Source organism: Musca vetustissima, unplaced genomic scaffold (assembly GCF_032173495.1).
Source record: "Musca vetustissima isolate MV318-11 ecotype Yass unplaced genomic scaffold, APGP_CSIRO_Mvet_v1 utg6009, whole genome shotgun sequence".
Classification (NCBI taxonomy): Eukaryota; Metazoa; Arthropoda; class Insecta; order Diptera; family Muscidae; genus Musca; species Musca vetustissima.
Window position 1 is genome coordinate 57,901 of NW_026882788.1, and position 25,697 is coordinate 83,597.

The window sequence follows — 25,697 nt, forward strand, 5'->3', positions numbered from 1 at the left end:
TAAAGTGATATCGTTTATATGAAAATAATTGACATAGAAAAAATCTTTTGGGCTTCTAGAAGTTAGTTCTTTAAAACAATCTAATAACCATAGTCAACCATGTATAGTCGCCAGAAAGGATATGCGTATTAATGTGTATTGTAATTTCGAAAAGCGTGTAAGATCAGACTGGCGCCCAACGTAAACAAATTACACAGATTACTCATATCATTGAACAAATATTGTGTTTTTCTTAGTTTGAATTATTATTCCAGTAAGAATCAGATTTTTAAAATAATTTCCTTTCAATTAATGCAAAAGCTGAAACAAATTTGAACGGAACACTTCAGATATTAACATGCTCTAGTGTTGTTGTCATGTCATCATATTTGTTTACACATGTAAACTGTGAAAGTGAACTAGGCTATTTTTTTTTTTATTTTATTACATACTATATACAGATATAGGAGGCACGACAGAACGTGAGGTCACCACCAGAGCCTGTATAGTTAGAGTTATTCATGCCAGAGTTTTTTTGGAGGAATGTTGTTGACTATTCTCGGCTGATTGAAAGCAACATGTGTTGCAATAGTGACGCGGAGGTCTATGTTGTCAAATAAAAATGCAAAAATTTTTGGATGAGTATGGAGTCAGACACAGGATATTTTATAAATAAATGTTATCTGGGGTAAGATTAAAGCCACTTTAAAGTATATGTTTTTCACTTGAATGGAATCTATGACAACGGATTGCTGGCTTTCTTCTAAGAGAAAATGATGCTTGCATTGGCCACGTGGCGCCCAAACAGTGACATTTGCAGAGCTAATTAAAGACAATTTATACAATATGTATCAGAACACTTTATGATTTTGCGGAAAATACATAAGCAAAATAAAAGACAATTTATAAGAAAACTTCATATATTTGGGGAAAATACCAAAACAATATCTCCATATCACGAAATTTGTCGGTATGACTTTTGCTTCTGTTGTTGACGATACTTTTAAAATGCTCAGCCATTTTCGCTAGTATATTCCAATAATTTCATTTTATTTAAATTTCTTGTTTTAATGATGATTACAATGTTGTTGTTATTATTCTTTTAACTCGCGCCACATTAATGCGCCTGGACATAAAAAATGACTTCAAATATTTCTTCTTGTTTTTGGTTTCTTTTGGTTAAATTCTTCTATTTGCTTAATCGTATAAATATCTCATTTTAACCAACAAAATACAGCAACAACACCTTAATAACACAAACAAGCAATCGAATTTTCTTCCACGACTGCAGTTCTTCTTTTCAGATGATCTTTTTTACCTTCGCTACTGAATTTTTGTTGTTTTTGTTTTGCTAACAAAAAAACCTCAACAAACATTAAAAAATCCATCCATCTGCACCTAGTTTTTTTGCTGGAGTTCGTCTTTAATGTTATTGTTTTTATTGTGATGTTACGATTGCCACCAACAATCAACAACAGCAGCATCACCATCATCAACAGCACCAACACCTAATACACAGATGCTGCTTTTTTTGGTGGTCTTTGGAAGGGAACCTTCTATAAATAGCTCAAACATAACAAGAAAAAATGTATTCCATCGTCATCGCTGAAAGGTGTGTAACAACAAATTCCTTCTAACCTTTAACAGAAGGGAAATAATCACACACAGAAACACACATCACATAAAGTAGCTGCATCATTAGTTGAAGTTCTATAGCACAGTGGGGAATAATTAATGACATTTTAAAGCATCCGATTAACAGAATATTAATTATGTTTCAAGTTGTGATGCATTTTTAATATTGTTAAATATTATGGCATGGAGTTAAATCTAAATGGCCGCAACAAATGTAGTGGACTTATTTTAGCTCTTTGAAGTGGCGCCCAACGGTGGAACAAGTAGCTAGAAATTAACTACGCTTTGAAGGAAAACAGTCACAATAAACGTATATTTTTTGTAGGCATGAGTATGATAATATTTTGTAGCTTCTGAATGGCGCCCAACGTGATTATTCCACAATGCATGCTATTTGCAAAAAATTCTAGTAATGGATTTTCACAATCCTCCATAGATATCAATTGTTTAGCATTAAAGAAATTTTGCAATACAAGAAAAAGGATATAATCACTTGGTGTCAAGTCCGAACTGTGTGGCGGATGCATTAAAACTTCCCAACCAAGCTCCCGAAGTTTCTGGCGAGTCACTGTAGATGTGTGTGGCCTAGCGTTGTCCTGGTGGCCAAATCTGGCCGTATCTGGTCAATTGTAAATGTTTTAAAACAGTTTTATAGTCGTTTTTTTAGCTCCTGGACGATGTTACGACTGCTAACATGATGGTCAACTTCGACCACATATTTGAATGTTACAGTATCGGAACCTTAAGGGAACCTCCCCCATTCTCGATTTTTTATTTTTAAGATTTTAAATGGGCTGGTAAATGAATACCAATGCTTGTTAAGGTTTGTAACTTATATATATTTGAAGATTTAAACAGGAAGAAAAATAATTTACCATAATTTGTTGTTGTTTTTTGGGTTCAAAGAAAAGTATATTTTATGGCGGGCATGATAACTCCTCACTGGAACATCGGAATCCGAAAATTCCAACTGTGTTAGAAAGAGGACATGTCTGGCTCTCGTATGAACTAGGATTATTGACTTCGCACAACAATTAACAAAATGGCGGAACTTTGAAAAATTTTTTATGGAAAATGCCTATTTTTTACCTCAAATTTATTAAGAAATAAGGAAGATCTCCACCGATTGGCTTTATCCTAGTTCATACGAGAGCTACACACTCCCAGAGAAACGTGTCAAAATTTGAAACCGATTGGATTATTAGTTTTTGAGTTATCGTGCCCGCCATTCGTTTTGAGAAAAACGCGTTTAAAGTTTGAGAAGCCCTTTAGCCGTCACTTGATGCTGACACAATAAATCGGCTATATCTTCAAGAGTTCTTGAGATTTTCACTTGAAATTTTGTAGCAACATTCTAGAATTAGAGTAGATTCGAATTAAATCAAAAAAATGTTTGACACCGAGAATGGGAGAGGGTCCCCTTAAACACCATTCACAATTTTAGTAGCTTGCCTCGCATTTTCGCCTTTATCAAAGAAAAACTATAAAATGTATAGATTTCTTTTTTCCCAACCTAATATAACCTTAAATTAAAAAGGGAAGTGAGAAAAAGTTGACTGAAATCATGTTGCAAATGTAGTATGTTTTAATATCAAAATGGCGTTGGGAGCCATATCAAAATATTGAACTATGAAAATTCGGCTAAAACGTTCAAAATGCCCAGATCGATATTTCAATATCAGACATCATCACCTTTTATGAGGTTCCGACGAATATTTCAAGGTATTGTAAATGGAATGGCAAATTCTTCAGCTTCTGCTGTTGTAAAGATTCATCAGCTCCAAAAATTCAATGATTTTACACACTGTGCTACCGCCTAAGAAAATCACATATTTCTCTGAATCGCTTACAATTGAAATACTTTATCATTTACCACAAGACGCACAATAAACACACGGTGTAATTGCATTCGGAAATGACTTGATTAGAACATCATCAGAATTCAAAAAAATAAAACCTTGTATTTCCAATTAAATTAAATGAAATTTGTTTCGATCTTATTATCGAATCAGCCATCGTTGCATCGTTGCTCATCAACATCATTAGTAAACAGCAGCAGCCTCTACTTAGCTGCTGCCAGCCATTCGATGATTGGAAAGTTGTTGATTGAATGTGTGGGCATTTTATTGATTTGTTTAGAAAACAACGATAAATTTCAATTACAATTGGATTGGATTCTTGCAAAAGACATTAGCAGCATCGTCATCAATATCAGCAGAAGGAGGTGGCCAATACACACACATACCCGTTTCTATTGCTATAGCAATGACCTCTGCCGTTAATGCCCTTTGTCCAGAAGCCTTTTTGTTATTCTCTGGGTGGAATTCAACATCTGACACTCTCTTTGTGTGCTACACATTTCTGGGAATATGGCGCCTATTTGGCCTAATTATTGGGCGGTATTATCTTAATTAACACTCAACACTTTTACACATGGAAACAACATCCAAAAACATACACGCACACACGCTCACATACCTCTCTACAGCATTCTGATTTCATTCTATAAAGTTCATATCTTTTTTTCCCTACAAAATAACACAGCAAATATTCTCAATAAAAAACAAAACAACAACCATGGCAAATGAAGTGTGGGAATTCTTTAGTGAGATTGTATTTCTTGGTGTTTTATCTGTCCGAACATCATGTTTATTGAGTAAACAGCCCCCTCTTCTTTGTGGAAACAATGAAAAAAAACGAAACGAAATGAAAACAAACGCTGCGTGATCTTCCGCGTCTCAACTCGTCTCCACATGTGGGGTGTTACTTGTAGTTATCTCCTCAGTTTCTTCTGACAATTGTTTTCTCGTCTTCCATTCAAGTGTTAACAAAGTGTTCAGATAATAAATATGATTATGACCCACCCATGTTGAAGCTGGCTGCTTGGCTGACTGTCTTCTATTGCCGCATAACATCTTATTTCCATGGAAATGTTTGGTCATTGTTGTAATTCCCATAAAATGCGGCTTATATTAAAGGCAATTCACAATTTTTGACAATTGTCAAGGAAATCCCCCTGTTTGTTGAGTGTGTTTTCATCTGGTTCTTCTTTAAAAAAAAAAAAATAATATTACAATTTTTGTGATAACCTATATTTGACGTTGATGTTGGCCTTAATTGAAATGTGAATTTCCACTTGCCCTAGCAAATAAGAAACTCCCTACCGGGCTATTCTTTGTAATATTTCTACTTCATCATGCTGCTAAATATGAACTTAAGGGAAGCAATTTTAATAAATGAGGACAAATGTAATCAAGGATTTGTTTAAAAATTGTACAACTGGTTATTAGCATTCAAAAACGTTGGCACATGTTGCGTATTATTAATATTAAAGCTGATATTAATGATACGGATGAAATCACAGGCACATTTGACCCAGTATTATTTTCTTTAACAAAAATTAACGATTATCATTTTAAGGCTTACTCAAGAAAATTGAATTTCCATGAGCCATTACTACTACAACAAATTATTTTGTATATAAAATGTGATATATCGATTTGTACAGCTACCATTACATCATTTTCTATATATTCCATGTTTTAGCTGCATTTTCCAACCGAAGTAGCTTAAATTTGAATAAAAATCCATGTTTTGAAATAACCCTCATATACAGTACCCACACAATTTAAGGTATATGAAAGGTTTTAGCCGCATTTACCATCCGAATGTTCCAATCTCACAGTATTAACGAGAAATTAATTTGAAAAAAATCAAGCCTATTTTGGTTCCATGAAAAATTAATTTGAAAAAAAATCAAGCCTATTTTGGTTCCATGAAAAATTATTTTAAAAACCACGCCTATTTTGGTTCCATGAAAAATTAATTTCAAAAAAATCAAGCCTATTTTGGTTCCATGAAAAATTAATTTCAAAAAAATCAAGCCTATTTTGGTTCCATGAAAAATTATTTTAAAAAACCACGCCTATTTTGGTTCCATGAAAAATTAATTTCAAAAAATTCAAGACTATTTTGGTTCCATGAAAAATTATTTTAAAAACCACGCCTATTTTGGTTTTATGAAAAATTATTTTGAAAAACCACGCCTATTTTGGTTCCATGAAAAATTAACTTAAAAAAACACGCCTATTTTGGTTCCATAAAAATTTATTTAAAAAACCACGCCTACTTTGGGTCCTATCATATTTTTTAAAGTCCGATCTTCCATTGAGCCCTTTAAAAATTTAAATTTAAACAAAAATATTTCAATGATTTTAATATTTGGAAATATTTCAATGAAATGCGATCTTCCGTTAAACTTGAAAGTTTTGGTTCCTTAAAAATATATTAATTTGTGGTTCTTAAAAAATATTTTTTAAAAAGTCAACGCCTTTTTTGGGTCCTTGAAAAATATTTTTTTTTAGAAATCTACGCCTCTTTTGGGCCCTTAAACACATTTGTGGGAAATGCGCGTCTCTTTTGGGTCCTTAAAAATATTTTTAAAAAATCCCGGTCTCTTTTGGGTCATTAAAAATAGTTTGGTGAGCCATTAAAATATTTTTTTTTAATCCACGTCTTTAATGGATCCTTCAGAAAATATTTTTTTAATTCATGCCTTTGATAGGTCTTTGAAAAAATATTTAAAAAAACCACCCCATTAATGGGTTCTTCAATTGCCGCTAAAACCCCTTAAAACCTCCTTAAACAAGAAATTTTCGCCAGCCTATTTCTGTTGTTCCTTCATAATATAAATCAAATTTTAGACCGAAATAATAAAAATAAAAATATTTAGTTTGGCGCCATATGTTGTAATCAAATACGTTGACGTCTGGCGTGTGCCAAAACACGTACAGTCACACACACACACACATTTAAAATCCAACATTTGAAATATTCTTGACAAAAAGTGCCTTATTTTGATTAACAACTTCATTGGGGCAGCCAGCGTTTGGAAAATAAAATATTTAGAAAAAGGTGTAACATTTCTTTGATCAATCTTAGGAAAATAGGAATGGATAGAAATAATATGCAAAGGTTGCCAAATTCAAATTAGTTTTTTTTAACGATCAAATAATATTGTGGACCATATATTTAGGCCTTTTCATGAGAAACATACCATAGTCTATTCACAAAACATTTTTTGGTCGAAATATCCCAAAAAAAATATCTTTGCTCTACACAACTCCAATAAATTAAACGAAAATACACACACACGCACCGAAGGGTAAAGGCATTTTTCCTTTGGTGGAAAAAAATAGCCGAGCAAATACATTTTTGTTCACCAAAGTCTGGGGCTAATAATAGCCAGACATGGCTGTTGTGGTGGCTGTAACTGATTAAGTTACTAGACCAAATGTTGTGAGTGAGGATACGAGATTGCTGCCAAACAAAAACACAAAATCAAAAATGAAGAAAAAAAACTTTCAATAAAAGGCCAAAATAAGCTAAAGCAATTTGTAAAATATTTTGATGTTGTGTTGTTTTGTTCGGTTTTCGTATTTTGTGTGAAATACCTTGCCCTTACAATTCCCTCTTGATTATGATGTGTGAATGACAATGTTTCCCTCATGATGATGATGATGGTGATGTGAACCAGGTAAATATTTCGATTTCTTTCCCTTGATTATTGATCCCATCATTTCAACTTCCTTTGCGATGATGTGTAAATGTGTTAAAGATGTCCAATTATGTGCCAATGATAAAAAGGCCATCCACAACATCCGTGATGGAAATTCTTTTGGAGCATTTTTACGAATTTTTCTTCTATGCTCGAATATGTTTAAATTTAACTCATGTGAGATAATAATTTATCACTTTGGTATTTTTTGAAATGAAAGGAATGCAACAATGATTTACCACGAATGGAACATTTAAATTATGTGTCTGTGTGTTTACCCTTGGATTATAGGTGATTGGGGAATAGATTTTTCGTTGTTGTTAGCGTCTGGATAGAATTTATTTAATTTTTAAACACAGCGATCCCAATGGAGATGGAGATTTTCCTTTATTCCCATTAAGAAGATTAAATGTTTTTATGGTGGCAATTTTTATGTTAAGACATTTTGAACTTAATATGAATCTATACATACGTACATATGTGTGACAAAATTGTTTGGTGAGCTAATTTTTATTAGTTTTTTCTCTATCTATGTATGTAATATTGTGTTAATTGAAATTTTATTATTATTAGTTAATAGAAGTTGACTGCGGGTTGTCTGGAATCAAAATCAATATTGTAATAGTCAATAAAGAAGGTCGGTCTTTCACCAAGTCGTAAAAAACTACTTAAATATTGTGCACCAATTTTAAGGTTATTGTTATTAAATTATTCGACTCTAATATTCTGGGAGTCCAGTAAACATTAGATAATTGGAAGAGAATGTGTATAGGGAGTAGTACAGTATATTGATAAGAAATGAGTCTTATAGGGTGGTCCTTGTATTATTTATAGGTGAATTACTTCAGGTATTCTTTCGCAATGAACGCCATAAGGATATTGATAAATATACAGAAAAATATAACCGCTTATTGTTCATATATATTTTATTCTGATTATAATTCCAAACGAATTAGATATAATATGCCATGTCATGATCCTAATGGGTAAAACATCTCCTCACAGAAGATAATCTTTATAAAATTGTTCAATTTCCTAAGGATTGAGTTTTCCCCATTATGGATGATATAAAAATCCTGCTAAATGAAGGCCTTCGATTATTATGACCCATTGAGCAATGATATATGGGGTTACTAGCTTGCGCTCGAGGTTTAACTGACAGAACTTATAAGTTATTAGGGAATGATACAGAACGTCGATCTAAAATACAGAGGTTTTGGACAATATTTGGAAAGAATTCTACGCTGATAGAAAGTAAAAAATATTTTTCGAAGTCGAAACCTAATAAATAATAATATATATTTGAAAAAATCGGTGGGGACGTTTATGTGGGGACTATGTCTATCTAAATTATCTGCCAGTGGGTTGTTAATGCTCTGAGAAGTTATTTACCATACTACAGCCACTCAGGCTGGAAAGCTGCGCTAAAAACTTCAACATGCCGAAATTAAGCGATACAAAACACGAGGTTAAAAAATACATCTATATTGAACATTTCTTGGGCATATTTTTTGTTGTAATAGGAATACGTATTGCCGAATAACAGTCACTTCGCTCAATGGGCCAGGTATGTTTAAATTGTTCAGAAAAGTCTTAAATCTCATTGGATCCTTGAAAAATCAAGTTAAACAAATCCACGTCTTTTTTGGGTCCTTGAAAAATTATGTTAAACAACTTGAAAAATTAAGTTAAACAAATCCACGACTTTTTGGATCCTTGAAAAATTAATTTAAGCAATCCACGCCTTTTTAGGCCCTTGAAAAATATATATTTTTTTTAAATCCACGCCTTTTTGGGCCCTTGAAAAATTAATTTAAGCAATCTACGCCTTTTTTGGGTTGTTGAAAAATTAAGTTAAACAATTCCACGCCTTTTTAGGGTCCCTAAAAAATGTATTTAAAAAAACCACGACTTCATCCACTTCACACCTTTGATAGGCCCTCGAAAAATATTTTTTTATTTATTTTTAAAATCTAAATTCTGATCTCTACTGTCAACAACTGGAACGTTTGAAGATAGCAATTGACCAGAAACGGTCAGAATTAGCCAAGAGGAAAGGTGTCGTGTTCCACCAGGACAATGCTAGGCCACACACATCTACAATGACTCGCCAGAAACTTCGGGAGCTTGGTTGGGAAATTTTAAAGCATCCACCACACAGTCCGCACCAAGCGATTATCATGTTTTTCTTGCATTGCAAAATTTCTTTAATGATAAAAAATTGGTACCTAGGGATGATTGTGAAATCGCCTACTAGAGTTTTTTGCAAATAGAGAGCAGGACTTCTATAGAAAGAGAGGGACTATTAAGTTACCTTTAAAATGACAACAAATCATACAACAAAACGGTGCATATTTGACCTAAATCGGACATTCCGGAGCATGTTTAATAAAGTCCTATAGTTCATATAAAAATAACAGATTTGTTTTTCCTCAACCTAATATAACCACTAGGGACAATTAACTGATTACTAAATTCCCTACATGACCCAATGTATTAAAATCACGGTATTCTTAGGTAAAGTTTTACATACACATTACATCGTAAACGTCTTTGTATTTTATTTCCTTACATGTTAATATTATAAATCTTTCGATGTTGGCGGTGCTAATCCTGATGATGAAGTTGATGCAACATGCCATAAAACAAAATTGTTTAAACTGTTGCCCTTATGATCTGAATAATGTCTTATGTTGTGAATTATGACCATTTATCAGAGCTATAGTTGTTCCTGTTGTTGTTGGCGCTGTTGTTCAACAAAACTAAGCCAAATATATTACAATGTTGTTGGTGTCTGTACAACTTTTGGCTATAAAAATGTTATAGTTGAATTCTCACATCAATCTTAAAGGCCACAGATAAGAAGCAAAAAACGGATTTCTTTGGCCAACAAAATAATCAAGCTACCAAAACTCTTGGGATGAATGCAACCCTTTGCTGTGAAACAAAAACGAAAAAAATGGAACATATGTCTATGTCATTCTATTCTGGTTGAATAGTTAAGGGAATTCTTTATTTGTTTTGTTTCATTTTTTTGGTTGTGCGTTCTTTTTTGCAGTTCTTATTCTTCCTCCCAAAAAACAAACATTTGGAGGATAATAAAAATAGCTATTTTTACGGTTAACTATGAATTTGAGTAACTTATCTTCATCAGCATTGCTGTCCCAGCATTCAATGCAAGCTTATTGTGGTTGTTGTCATCACAGGCATTTACAGCTACAGTCAGCCTGGGAGTCAGTCAGTCGTCCGTCATGCCTGATGGGTGGTGATGAAAGCATCTTATGCGTTTTACGTGACCATGTATTAATACATCATTCTTGCCGCTGTTTCACTGCTCCCCAGAGTAGTAGATGGAAGAGTAGAACAAAAACAACAACAATAATAACAGCAATAATAAAACAGAAACCTTTCTTTCATTGCTGTATCGCCCTTTACTTCTTCCCTTTCTTGGTGATGTTGTTGTTGATTTTTGTTGCGAAAATTTCGTCATGGTCATAAAAACTGCATTTAAAGTGCGTTCGTTCCACATTTTTTAGATGTGAAATTCATCAAGAAATAACAGCAGCAGCAACAACAAAAATATATCAGGGTTGCATTTATCACACATATATATTTCGTCCATATATAATGGGGGGTTGTAGGTTGTTAAGGAGGGGGATATACTGAAGTAACTCTAAACCGAAACGAGTATTTATAGGCGATAATAAAAACTCTGAATTTCATTCCCCATACTCTCTCTTATAAGAAAAATAACTGGGAAAACGTTTTGAGATGTGTACTTTGTATTTTCCAGAGAGAGCGTAAAATGGGAAAACCCCCCTTGTATGCTAGAGTCGTAAAACCGAAGAAAATTAACAATTTTAATGATGATTGCGTTTGAGCTTAATTTTATGATTACGGTTTTTGTCCTTTTGTTGGCCTTTTACAAACACTGGCGCTTTTTCCACTTTTTATTCTGTAGCTTTAACATTTATAGCTTGTAATGTGATTGGATGCTGTACGATAATAATGTTAACTGTCTTAAATGTGAGCAAAAGTTTTCGTCACATATTTCTTAAATCGTAAATAGGTTCGCTTGTTTATTAGGGAATAATAAGGAATTCACTTCTTCGACTTTCTTAACGCTTTTAAGACACTCATGATTAGAGTGTTAGGGATGCATTGATTCTTCATCAGATGCCTACTTCTCTGAACCCTGTTTTTTTTCAAATACCAATTATTAAACCGGACTTAAACAGTTATATTAGAATGCTTCCCTGCTCTCTATTTGTAAAAAACTCTAGTAGTCGATTTTCACAATGCTAGATATCAATTTTCTATCGTTAAAGAAATTTTGCAATGCAAGAAAAAGATGATAATCGCTTGGTGCCAAGTCCGGACCCAACCAAGCTTCCGAAGTTTCTGGAGAGTCACTGCAGATGTGTGTGGCCTAGCATTGTCCTGGTGGAACACGACACATCTCCTGTTGGCCAATCCTGGTCACCTGTCCAGTTGTTGACAGTAGATATTATAATTTAGCATTTGTCCATTATGCAATTCATGACAAGTAATCCCCTTCCAGTCCCACCAAATGCATAACAGAACCTTCCTGGCGTTAGTCCTGGTTTGGCCACCGTTTGAGGTGCTTCACCACTCTTTGACCATGTCACCATCCGTTTAAGTAATGGGTATATTTCATTCCGTTTGGCCAAGGCTTCGCAGATGGAAATTCGATCCGTCCTATTTTTTTCTGTTAATTGCTGCGGCAATTAAACATCGACTAATTGGTCGATTTTTAGCTCCTGGGCGGTGTTACGACGCTTTTTCCCCAACCTAATATTTTCGTCGTATTTAATATAATTGCTGCACCATAGTCTCTATACATCTTTCGATTTGCACGAAATTCAGCATAGCGTAAAGAATTGAGTCTAGGATGGTATGTTATATTTTTCGTAAAAATTGGTGCAGTGTTAGATATAGCTCTCATATGTAGTTTCGTCCGATTTTATGTAAATGGTGTACCAAAGCCCCTATATTTCTTTCGATTTGCACGAAATTTTGCGTAGCGTATTGAATTGAGTCTAGAATGATGTGTAGATTTACATATATGATGTGTTCAGATTTACATATACCTCACATATATATTTTTGTCCGATTTTAAGTAAATGGTCCACTAAAGACCCATAGCTAGGACGATTGACACAACAATTTGCAAATCGTACTGAAGTTAATTTAAATCAATCTCTGGTATATTGCGTTTTTTTTTTAATTGATGTAGATAAAGACTTAGCTTCTATATATATTTTTTGCCGACTTTATTGTGCACCAAATATTCAACGGTTCTATTTGATTGAGATTAAATTTTGAACAGTGCAGCAAACCGAATAGCTTAAATCGATTTACATAATTAAGTTCGTTCAATTTCATGTCATTCCTCCGAAAAGGCGACGTCAGTAAGAATACATATGTAGAATATACCCAAGGTGGTGAAGGGCATCATATAGTTGGTCCAGTCCGAATTTACTAACTTCCTAATGATGGGTTTATTAATGCTTTAAACACATTTGCTAGTACAATTTGTGTATCCAATGCATATCACGGGAATATAACAATGGCGCCCAATTTTGAGTATGTCTGTTAAACATGTTTACCAAATCGGCGTCAATTTGATACTTCGCATTCTGCTTGCAGAAAATTTAGATATGTAGGAGCAACTTCCGACGACTTTGATACCAATTTTCAGTATCTAAAATACTTACATGCAGAATATGTTCAATGTGTATTTTGAACTCATTTTAGATATTCGGGCTAAGAATTTTTAAAGAATTTCGAATATAGATCAATGGCTATTATATTTACTTCAGCACGTTTTAATTTCAATCGTAGCCATCGATTCTTAAGTAATATTTTGAAACTGATTTATATCTATGTTTGAATGCATTTGTAGTATTCCTTCCGATTGTAGCGCTCAACCAAAATTAAGTTGTACTTGTTACCTTATATTTCGCCGTATTGACTTTCTACTCTATATTAAATTCAGTTTTAATTTCATTCAAAATTTTTTGCAAAAAAATCAATTAGCAAACGAATACCATTTCATTACACCCCAACGTACATAATGTCCAATAAATGCTGATGTATGATTTGACACATTAAAGCATAAAATATGCTGCATGGCAAATGTGGCTTATGAATAATGAGTAACACGACATAATCACACAGATACACACGCACACACACACAATCGTACATTCAGTGACACCCAAAACAATTCACTTTATACCACCACGCACTGCGATGAGGAGCATTACTACAACGACAAATATAAACAAACAGTCACACCCCCGCACCGTATTCACTTGCTGCCCCTAAAGAGTGGTGGAACACAGACTGAGAATTGTCATAAACAACAGCACCAACAAAAAAAACAAACAAGCAAATAAGTTTGTTTATGTGCAAAAAGGGAATTTAGGAATGGGGAGAGGATGGGGGAACAGGCAAAGAAGGCCACAAAAAAAGCTGTTGAATTATAAGCTGCTGCAATATTTGTAAAGCGCATTTCGCATAACAACGTTGGCAAATGTTGTAATGAATATTGTTGTCGTTTGGGGTTATGAGCGATATGATGACGATGACGACCGGGACGACGACGACGATGATGATTCTCGCTTGAAATTATGGCTGTTGTCGTTGTAATGTGAGCATCAAAGATTATGGTCATCAATTTTGGTATCATGAGGTCGGATTTTGATAACAAAAAATCCGAAATGAGAAAAAATATATGGCATCAAAAATAAATATGAAAAGCAAGACACACAGCCACATACATACGCATAATGCTGATTGTAGGCTATAAAATGTAAGCAAAATAATATGACAAACACGAGCACCAAAAATTACATTGGGTCATAAAAGGATATCGCTCATGGAACACGAGCAGGAGGAGGACAATAATAATGTGTATGCACATAAAACGAAGGTTAAAGCCCCCCAAAAAATAGTCAAGCCTTAATGCTGGAAAATTCGAAACGTCTTCCCTCTCCAAAAAATTAAGGTATTTTTAAGCTTATTTTCATCTTCCACCATCTGATGGCAGAGAGATAGACCACACAGGACTTGTGTTATTCATCCATTTCGTTCACTTACAATCAACAGTCAGTTTGACCAGATTTGGTCGTCGGTTGTGCTTGGCCGCCAGCCTGCCACCCAAGTAAGCTATCACAACTTGTTTGTTTTTTCGCTGTTGATAGTCCAGACATTTTGGGTCTGCATGTTCCACAGAATTATCGTCATCATCTGCTGCTCATTGCCGTAATCTACACGGAGTCACCGCAACGCATCACATCTGTTGGTTTTCAGTGTGTACGATTTTCTTTAAGGCAATGATCATCTTCGCTGTCGTCTTCCACACGAATCTTAGACAAATTAAGAAACATATTTCAGCTTGAAACGATTTTCTTTTTTTTCATTTTTTTTGCAATGAACATCCATGGAAAATAGTTGCATTGGCGGTAGCACTGAACAGCAGCATCATTTAAGCCATAAAACAAATGCATTTTATTATTCAGTGTGCTGAGTAAGAATAATCATTACCATCATCATTATTACATCTGAAATTAACCTGGCGATTGTTCGTTCATCTGATATGAAGATATATAAATTGCGAAGATGATGATCGGTGAGTGATTGCTGGCACAGTGACATAATGTCGGAAAAATTAAGACAATTTGTAAATATCCCAAATTAGTTGAAATTTCAATGTTGAGAGAAAATGACGTGAACGAAAATATGTAAATTTTTTTACTTTAAAAAAAATACTATATGGACCGGTTTCTTCAGCAAAACTGGTCGACGTTTCTCTTAAAAAAGTCGGAGGACAATTGTGAGTGGTACATCACAATTCCTTTTGTCTGATGTCTTCAGATAAATTTGAACACGAAGAAAAGAAGTTTATTGATTATGGTTACCATGTCAATACGTGCTCTGCTGGAATCAGGACAAACAGGGGTTTTAATGGCAACTACACTGAGTCAAAAGTATTCACTTTATTTTTATACCCTACACAACTATGTTGTCAGGGTATTATATCTTTATATTTAGGTGATGTATAATGACGAGCTAAGTCAACACAACTGTCCATTATAATTTTTATGCGAAATTTTGCATGGCTCATGGACTAAGTAAACCCCTATAGTTTTCAGTAATGATCCGTTGATATTTAGGTAATGAAATGGGCCAAAAACTTCATTTTTGTATGTTTTCCTGGTCACAATTATGACCCAAACACCACGAAATATTACACCACGAAGATAATCTGGCTGAAGCATGACTGTTTTTATGACGATCGGCTCAAACGGATCCAGACTTCTGTATAACAATTTTATATTGTTTAGTATTACTAAAATTCTACTAGAGGAGAGAAATGCCGCGCTGATCGTTTTGATATTATACATGAAGTTCCGGTTATGGCCAAGAACGACGCCTATAATTTCCGTTGATGTTGATATGATATTTAGGGGTACAATGAACGAAAACTTAGTTTTTATCAGATTTTCTAGTCGCTCTGGAGGCCATATTTTACAAGGTGATGGGGATCTGTCCAAATATATAGAACGGCTGTTTAGAAGATGATGGGTCAATATTCCGAGTGTCAAATAAATCAAAACCTAAAGTTACCAAATTCTTATGTTATGGCGTATAATATTAGGTTGGGGAAAAATAAATCCATTATGAAAATGTCGATAAAATCGGAGTAATTATTGAAGTTGACCGGCATGTTAGCAGTCGTAACATCGCCCAGGAGCTAAAAATCTGGATTCAAAAAGAAGCTCGATATTTGTGTGCCACACCAATTAACAGGAAAAAGGGGGTAATGAAGCCTTGGCCAAACGGAATGTGATAGACCCATTTTTTAAACCCTGTGCGAAAACGATTGTGGTCAAAAATCGGTGAAGCACCTCAAACAGTGGCCAAACCAGGACTAACGGCCAGGAAGGTTCTGATATGCATTTGGTGGGACTGGAAGTGGATTATTTATTAGGAATTGCTTCCAAATGGCCAAATGCAAAATGCTTATCTCTACTGTCATCAACTAGACCGTTTGAAGATAGCAATTGACCAGAAGCGGCCAGAATTGGCCAACAGCAGAGGTTCTTCCAGGAAAACGCTAAGCCACATACATCTACAGTGACTCGTCAGAAACTTCGGGAGCTTGGTTGGGAAGTGTTAACACATCCCCTATACAGTCCGGACCTGACACCAAGCGATTATCATCTTTGTCTTGCATTGCAAAATTTCTTTAATGATATAAAATTTGTATCTAGGGAGGGTTGTGAAATTCGACTACTAGAGTTTTTTGCTAATAGAGAGCAGGGCTTCTAGGAGAGAGGCATTATGAAGTTACCTTTAAAATGGCAACAAATCATACAACAAAACGGTGCATATTCATATAAAAATAATGGATTTATTTTTCCCCAAACCTCGTGGGACCTCCGCAGTAGTTTATGATTTATTTGGGTGGCGTTTTCATCCCCCCAACTATGGCAAAAATAATAATAAAAATATATTCATACCCTCCCGACCACAGCAATGTTTATAAAACTAGCAGGAAGTAAAAAAAAACATCAACAGATCCATATACATACATATCAATAAAATAAATTACCTTCATACATCACAAGGAATCGTTGAACCTAAACTACGGCTATAAAGTCTCAAGTGGGTGTTGAATGATCTTCAAATGAAGAATCACATCATTAATTTTCAATAAAAAAAGGACGTTTGTGTACATAGAGAGACAGAGAGCGAAAGAGCAAAACAATGAACGACAGGCATAATTTGATGGAATGTCGGGCGACGCATATCATTAAAATGAAAATTAAAAAAGAAAACATCTAAATAAAAAAATCTCCTATTTTCCTCCCACCAGCGCATAACCATTCAATTATATGGGAAATGAACTTCAATTTAGAACAAAATAAAATTACCACTGTAAACTCATTGAAGATTTTGTATTTCTGTTGTAGTTTTCTTTTTTCTGCCTTTCTTTTTACAACTCAAAATCATTATACTTGAGGATGAAATGTTTATCATAAAGGTGGGCCAGCTGAATGAATGACTGACTGACGGAATGAATGTTTGAATTGATACTGGCTGGCTGGCTGGCTGAATGCTGACTAAACATTTTACGCAAACATTCCAGCATTTTAGTTTCAATTTTTATTTCCTCCACTGCATCTGGTTGGAGGAGGTTGTTTTGAGGATGTATATATGGTATAGGAGCCGGGGGTAAGGGGAGTGATTGAGAAGTAAACTGAAGTAAGCAACATTCGTGTGTCATAAAACGTAAGCAAATGCAATAAAAATACTTTTACGACATTCTTACGACCAACATGGAAATGTTGCTGTTACCGATGCTACTTTGCTTGCCACCGATAGTGAGAAGGAAGCTGCCAGGCAGCTGCTGCTGCTGTCGGCGACTCTAAAATGAATGTGTGCTATTTAATACTGCAGATTTCGTATATCGGAGCATAACCATTACACACATATAAACGGTACATGCTACCATTTAGTCTTACAAAATTACCAAAAAAAAGAATAAATAAAAAAACGGGGTAAAGGCTAAATATGAGATTAATAAAAAAATAGGAAAATGTTTTTGTTAAAAAATCAGAAAAAAATATTACTTCACAGTAAAAGTGGCATTGAATATGGATTAATTGTAAAAAAAATATTTAAACGTAGGTAGAGTGTTAGACGTGGACCCAGATCCGACAAGATTTATGTTGAAATGATTTTTATTCCGATTAAATATCCCTTTTTTTATATGCAATGCATTTTAATTTCCAATTTCAAAATCTCTCAAATCCACCAAGTTTCTCCTAAACGTCTTTGGAATTTTTCCAATTACCCACCACATCAATTCGTATTAAATTGTTCCTTGTTTTTATGTCATGCATATAAAAATGTTATAGTTCCTGTTTTAAAGTTTTCATTTTACCATTTCAAACTGATATGCAGTAGTCATAACAGTTCTGACAGAGTCTGGAAATGCAACATGTCTCTGCATCTGTCTAAGAAAAAAATTCAATATTCTTTGGCTAATCTGAATGAAATCAAGACATCATCAAAATGATTATTTGTTGATTGGTTGATGGGTGGCATCATCAATGATTGCAGCTTAAAAAACAAAAAACAGTTGTAAATATGCATTTTATGATGGTGGCGTTAACATGCCATGCCACCTGTTTCTTTTTGTTGACAGTTTGCCATTGAATACAAATCATGGGTGGCCTTCGGAATTGATATGCAATTTTCTGTTTGGAGAGGAATACACTGAGACAAAATTAAAATGTAGGAAGAAAATTGGTAGAATATAGTTGAAAGTTAGTTGCATTCAGTTTTGAGTTACAGGATGTTAAAAATGGAAGTGATCAAAGAGAAAATTCGGTACATTTTATAGCTTTTCTTTGGTAAAGGCGAAAATGAAACCCAAGCGGCTAAAATAGGCCGGTCGTCGAAAATAACGATAAAATCGGAGAAATTAAATAAGTTGCCCGGCTTGTTAGCAATCGTAACATCTCCCAGGAGCTAAAAATCGTGCATAAAACTTTTTTACTTTACAATTGACCAGAAACGGTCAGAATTGGCCAACAGGAGAGGTGTCGTGTTCCACCAGGACAACGTTAGGCCACACACATCTGCAGTGACTCGCCATAAAAAATTACTGTTTTTGTTTGATGCATTCAGTTTTGAGTTACAGGATGTTAAAAATGGAAGTGAACAAAGAGAAAATTCGGTACATTTTACAGTTTTTCTTTGGTAAAGGCGAAAATGAAACCCAAGCGGCTAAAATAGGCCGGTCGTCGAAAATAACGATAAAAGGGAAATTACCATAGTTGCCCGGCTTTTTTAACATCTGCTAAAAATTGCAAAATTTTTTTAATTGGTCAGAATTGGCCAACAGGAGAGGTGTCGTGTTCCACCAGGACAATTAGGCCACACATGTTAGTTCATATAATAATAATGGATTTCTTTTTCCTCAAATATATTTAAGTCACATAAATATTGGCATTTTATTACGTAAAAAAATATCGTTACAAAAGTATTTTCTCCTTTTAGTTCCGACCACCATGTTGTGGGCCCTCTAAATACCTTAAATCGGACTGGACCTTTATATGGAGACGATGTCATTGTAAATTGTCGACTAGTACCTAGGATATGCTCTGAAAAATATAATTACAGACACTCTATTAGAAACTTCAGCATATTAAAAATAATTAAGCGTAACTCTTATATAAAGGCTAAGAAAGAGTATGGGCCTATATTGAAAATTTTCTGCGAAGAAGTTTTTAATTCACAAAAAACACGGAATACCAAATTACAGTTACAATTAGTTGGGACACGCAGCAAACCAAATCAAAATATAGAAAAAAAGGGACAGGATTTTTATATTGAAGCTATGTCACATCGACCTTCAAGAAGCCGAAATTACAAAGTACAGCAACTTTGATTGGAACAGGAGAGTAACACATTAAAAATGTGGAAAATAGGGATGAGCTTTTATTAAAACATGGACCTAGATTGCCACAGTCGGTTGGAAAATATTGGTTAAAACTGAAACCACCGAAAATGGAGCGTACCATTTTATGAAGCCTCAGGAATGGTCCGGATTTGTTTCAATATTTTCATCATACCCCGTTATTTGATGAAGATGTAATGTTTTAACTTTTATTCGAATGTCCCTAAATAATATTGAGCAAACATTTTATGTGGTTTTCAATATCCCATATGTAGCTTCGATATTTAAGTCGTAAATGTATGTCTTTTTCGTCACTGTTCCTTTGTTGCTAAAAAATCACAAAAACGCTCTTAAAACATAAAAATTTGGATGATATCTACAATGGACAACTTTAAAACTATGTTTTTTCCATACCCCCCAAAAATATGAATTTTTGACTTCCTCAAAGTATTACCAAAAAAATCCAGAACTACACATTTTCCTTTTGATAATTATACAACTTCCTAACTTTTTTCTCAGTGTAAATTGTGAAATTTAATATCCACCGTTCTTGCCTGGTGGTATTATGAGTGTTTACTTTGGAATTAAATTGTTTGTAATGATCTTAAGATAGCCATCAATATTTGCTAATTTAGAAACCATTTCCATCCATAGACAAGAAATTTCAAGTGGCACTCAAGATATGGGAATTACTTCCTTGCAAGACAATCCTCAATTTTCATTTGGCAGACTGGCTTAGAATTGTTTATTTAATAAATGAGTTGTTAAATTGGCAATTATATGCATACATACTTACACACATATATAAATAACGGTGGTAATATGACAGATAAAGATCTTTAATACAACAAAAAAGACTTCGACTTCGAAGTCTAGACCCAGAAGAATCAAGTTAAGCACAAAACTCTTGAACTGAAACTGGAAGAAAGAGAACAAAAAAGTATGTTAATCATTGTGAATAGTAGTTCTTGCCACAAGTCATTGAAACTTTGCAACACAAACCAAAAAAAATAAATAACCTGTACATAACTTCTCACTCACACACACACACATACGCGTGCTGCATTGCATTCAATAATAAAATTTCTAATTTATGCCTTTAAAACGCCCCATAATGCAGATTTTTCCAACTCCAACCTCATCATCATCATGATTCTCTTCCTCTGCTTCTTCTTCTACAGTTTCTCCAGCATCATTATTAGCTCTGCAAAAAAAATTTAACAGCCTTCAGTCAGCCTTCCTCACATCACGACCAATGTTCGACATTTGAGGCTGGGGAAAGAGTAAAAATAGAAAATAAAATAAACCACTTGCCAGTGGAAGAGTAGCAAGAAATATGAAAAATGTTGTGAGCATCCAACAAAACAGAAAACAACAACAACACAAACTTCATCACATTAAGACTCAATACTCATAATAATGATGATGGTGCAATCAATTGAAATATTGAAATGTAATAAAAATTGAAATTAATTGAAAATAGAAGTGCGCAGCAATGTTTGTTGTGGTCATGGTATTCCCCCCCAGATCGATGAGCCTCATCGAGAAATGTGCGTACAATAATTCGGTTTTACAATGTACGCATAAAATACGCCAGATTCTTTTGCCACCCTCATACAAAACCACCAGCAACAACAAAAACAACAAGAAGGAAAAGGAACGAAACTAATGTTTTCAACTCATAACTGTAAAAAGTTTCAGTGTGAGTTTTCTAAGTACCAAAGTTCGATGTGCAAGTGCACACTTCTTGGGGAGTGATGTGAAGCAGTTGGAAATTTAAAAGGGGTCCGGTAAAAGAGGGCCTCCTTTTAAGTAGTCTCATTTAATTTTAGTCTTGGAGACTAAACTTGTGCGTAGAAAATTTGGCAAACTTCGTGGAGACTATGTTTTTTATAGAAAACACTTCGAAGATATAGTGTTTCTATAGAATACATCATGGAGACTACTTTTACTATAAACTGGAGAACAAGTTTTTCTATAGAAAACTTATTGGATACTAATTTTTTCTGGAGACTAAGTTTTTCCTATAGAAATCTTCGTGGAGTCTAAATTTTCTACACTAAATTTACTAACTAAGTTATTCAATTGAAAACTTCGTGAAGACCAAGTTTTTATATAAAAAACTTAGTGGAGATTATTTTTTATATAGAAAACTTCATGGAGTTTAATTTTTTTCTATAGAAAATTTCGTAGATACTATGTTTTCATATAAAAAATTTCATGGAGACTAACTTTTTTCATACAAAATTTCGTGGAGACTAATTTTCTATATAGAAAACTTTATGGGGACTAATTTTTTTTATAGAAAACTTCGTGGAGATTAAGTTTTCTATAGAAAACTTGATCTCCACGAAGTTTTCTATAGAAAAATTCGTGGAGACTAAGTTTTTCTATAGAAAACTTCGTGGAGACTAAATTTTTCTATAGAAAACTTCGTAGAGACTACGTTTTTCTATAAAAAAACTTCGTGGAGACTACGTTTTTCTATAGAAAACTTCGTGGAGACAAATTTTTTCTATATAGAACTTCGTGGAGACTAAGTTTTTCTATAGAAAACTTCGTGGATACCAAGTTTTTCTATAGAAAACTTCGTAGAGACTAAGTTCTTCTAAAGAAAACATCGGGGAGACTAAATTTTTTCTATGAAAAGCTTCATGGAGGCTAGGTTTTTCTATAGAAAATATCAAGTTCTTCTAAAGAAAACATTGGGAAGACTAAGTTTTTCTATAGAAAATCAAGAAAAATCAAGATTTTTTAGACAACTTGGCGAGGTAAATTTTTAAAAAATTTCGTTATAAGTTTTTCTATAGAAAAAAAAATACAAGATTTTTTGATTTTATATGAAAAAAATATTATTGAGAACATGTTATACAGAGAATTTTATGGATACCAATAATTTGTTATAGAAGCAAATGAGGAAACCAAAGTGTCCTATAAAAATAATTGTGGAGGCTTGTATTTCCTATATACAATATTGTGCCGACAAGGGTTTTCTTAAGAAAATGTTGGGAATGCCACAGAAACTGGGTGAGAATAATAAATTTGTATGTATATTTATTAAGGCCATTTAGTATAATATCCCTCTTTATTACGTCCCTGCAGAGTTGACTGGGTGTTCCAACATATTTGTGTAATAGTTAATTATGCCAAAGCGAAGTCAAAGACAATTAAAATTTTCAACATTCTGTCTAGATTTGCATTGTTGTGATTTTTTGTTCTTGAATGGTTTCAAATTCACATGGATTGGTGAACAGGCGAATCACATATAAAGGTTTTACACAATTCAGTGAGTCATACTGTCAAATATGAATTCTGATTTATTTTTGACTAATTTTGATCTCGAAGTTAAAAGATACTCAATTACTAAGCTTTGCTAGATAACTGTTTTACATTTCAATTCTATATTTATGTTTCAATTCCACAACACTGTGCTGCAATCACAACACATTCTGATTCTATCTCAAAATAAAATTGCATTTGTGTAATGCAATTTCATGCAATGCCATAAACGCTCATGGGCAAGAACAGAAATCAATCAAAATCAATTAAAATTTGTTAGGATTCCACAACTTCATTCATGTGGTGGTCAGTGTTATCGAGATATAGATTCATTAGCATTGTCAGATGCAGTTCAAAATTCTTGAAGAGAGCAACCAACACAAACTCTAGATGTCACTTTCATTCTTGCCATTATGGCACACAAGTTATTTTACAAAACAAAGGCAAACGAGAATAAAAAGAAGAAAAAAAATAGGGCCTCAAGTCTTAAATGTTGTTAAATGAACAATAGCCACAGTACTAGTTGACGATACTATTAGTAGTAGTGTGAGAGGGGTTCTGAAATGTGGAGGAGACCAATACATTCAATTAATATTACTATATTCGTTTCTTGGTGTAGTAAGTCTACTATTGTTCTTCTTTGTCAAGGAGGGTAATGTTGGATTGTTTGCTAACCATAGAGACTCATGAAGGTATATATGGGAACGGAGGAGGGCAAAGATTGGGGTGGTGGAGTTAGGTAATGATAATATTACAAATATGTTGTTCCATATGTGTGCATTGTTCTCCTCATGCTTCAAACCATTCTTCTCAGACTCGTTAGCTTTTAGTAAAATACCTTTCTCTCCCACACTGTCCCTCTCCGCAATGTATGTAAGTTGGCATTTCTTTAAGGCCTAATTGCATTTCGAACAATTTGTAAATGCATTTGTTATATATCTTCGCCCTATTTGTTGTAGTTGTTGTATTCATTTATTGTCGTATGTCGTATGTATTCATTTTATGTTAACAATTCAATTCGAGGTATATTTAGGTATGCTAACCAATGTTATTTTTGTGGATAAATCATATATAAAACTAGGACCTCAAGTCTTAAATGTTATTAAATGAACAATGTTTCGACTACTCTATATAGTGACCCAAATAGGGGGACATATATACTTAAATTAAAAAAAATGCTGGGCAAAAATAATAAAATTATGTCAAATTTTAATTAAATTACATAATATAATAATTTTAGTCATTCTTTTGTGTTCTTTTGGATTGTAGAGTGATTTATAGTCCCTGAGGTTAGTTGGAGGCCAATATTAGCAACACCATCAACCAAAACATTGGTATGAATGCAGTTTAATACATTAAGTATTTTGCCTTTAGGTAACTAATCATTGTCGTAGTAATTACCAGTTTCACCGAGTATTTGTTTGTTTATTGCGAGATGTTTATAAGGGTGGATCAATATATTTGTCATAGAAAATTAATACAAATTTCAGGGACATATAGGCTTTGTGGATACCAATTTTTTCTATAGAAACCATTGTGGAGACCAAGGTTTTCCATAGAAAACTTTGTGGAGACCAAGGTTTTCCATAGAAAACTTTGTGGAGACCAAGGTTTTCCATAGAAAACTTTGTGGAGACCAAGGTTTTCCATAGAAAACTTTGTGGAGACCAAGGTTTTCTATAGAAAACTTTGTGGAGACCAAGGTTTTCTATAGAAAACTTTGTGGAGACCAAGGTTTTCTATAGAAAACTTTGTGGAGACCAAGGTTTTCTATAGAAAACTTTGTGGAGACCAAGGTTTTCCATAGAAAACTTTGTGGAGACCAAGGTTTTTCCATAGAAAACTTTGTGGAGACCAAGGTTTTCCATAGAAAACTTTGTGGAGACCAAGGTTTTCCATAGAAAGCTTTGTGGAGAACAAGGTTTTCCATAGAAAACTTTGTGGAGACCAAGGTTTTCCATAGAAAACATTGTACAGACCAAGGTTTTCTATAGAAAACTTTGTGGACGCCAAGGTTTTCTATAGAAAACATTGTGGACGCCAAGGTTTTCCATAGAAAACTTTGTGGAGACCAAGGTTTTCTATGGAAAACGAAGTTATAGTTTAGTTTCTATGACTTCCCATGGGAAAAATCCATTCAAATACAAATAGTAAATTTTTGTTGGTGTCGAATAGAATCAGTTCGCCATTTTCGATATGAAATTCGAAAAATTATATACATATTCTTACAGGAGAGGTTCATCTTTTATTTCCCTAACCACCCCAAAATTAATTAGTTTGATATTTTGGACTTAAAAATACTTTGCTAACGATTAAAGTTACTATAGTTTATTTTTTCGTTTCGGAGGGGATAGAGGGATCTTCATCTGTCTGCACCCCTATTAGGTTGCAATTAAAGAACAAAACGACAAATAGACTAGAAGACTCAACTCACAAAATCTACTCAAACAAATGACCGGCAACCGACCGGTAGACCAACCGGCAAATACTTTCCTCCTTCCAACCATCCTGACTGCTAATCATCAAAGAGTTTGAGGCGAACCGGGGGGGACATAGGTTAGCGTGAAGTGTCATTGTTCGTTGTCAATGGTTGTTGTTTTTTGGCTTGTTGTACTCACCTCATCAAAACAATGTTTTTGTCGCCTTTTAGCGGTCAGTAGTTTTTCAATTGGGTATTAGGCAGAAATTCCATTTCATGTTATATTACATTTTGAGTTTATACAAAATACTTGTAGGGGTTTACATGAA

General features: G+C 33.9%; 1 protein-coding gene across 1 annotated transcript in view; it reads left to right on the forward strand.

Annotated features, from left to right (window-relative positions):
- Window positions 1–25,697, forward strand: part of LOC133329491 (protein Wnt-4) — a 64,331-nt gene that overhangs the window by 30,731 nt on the left and 7,903 nt on the right. The gene's annotated exons all lie outside the window — the stretch shown is intronic.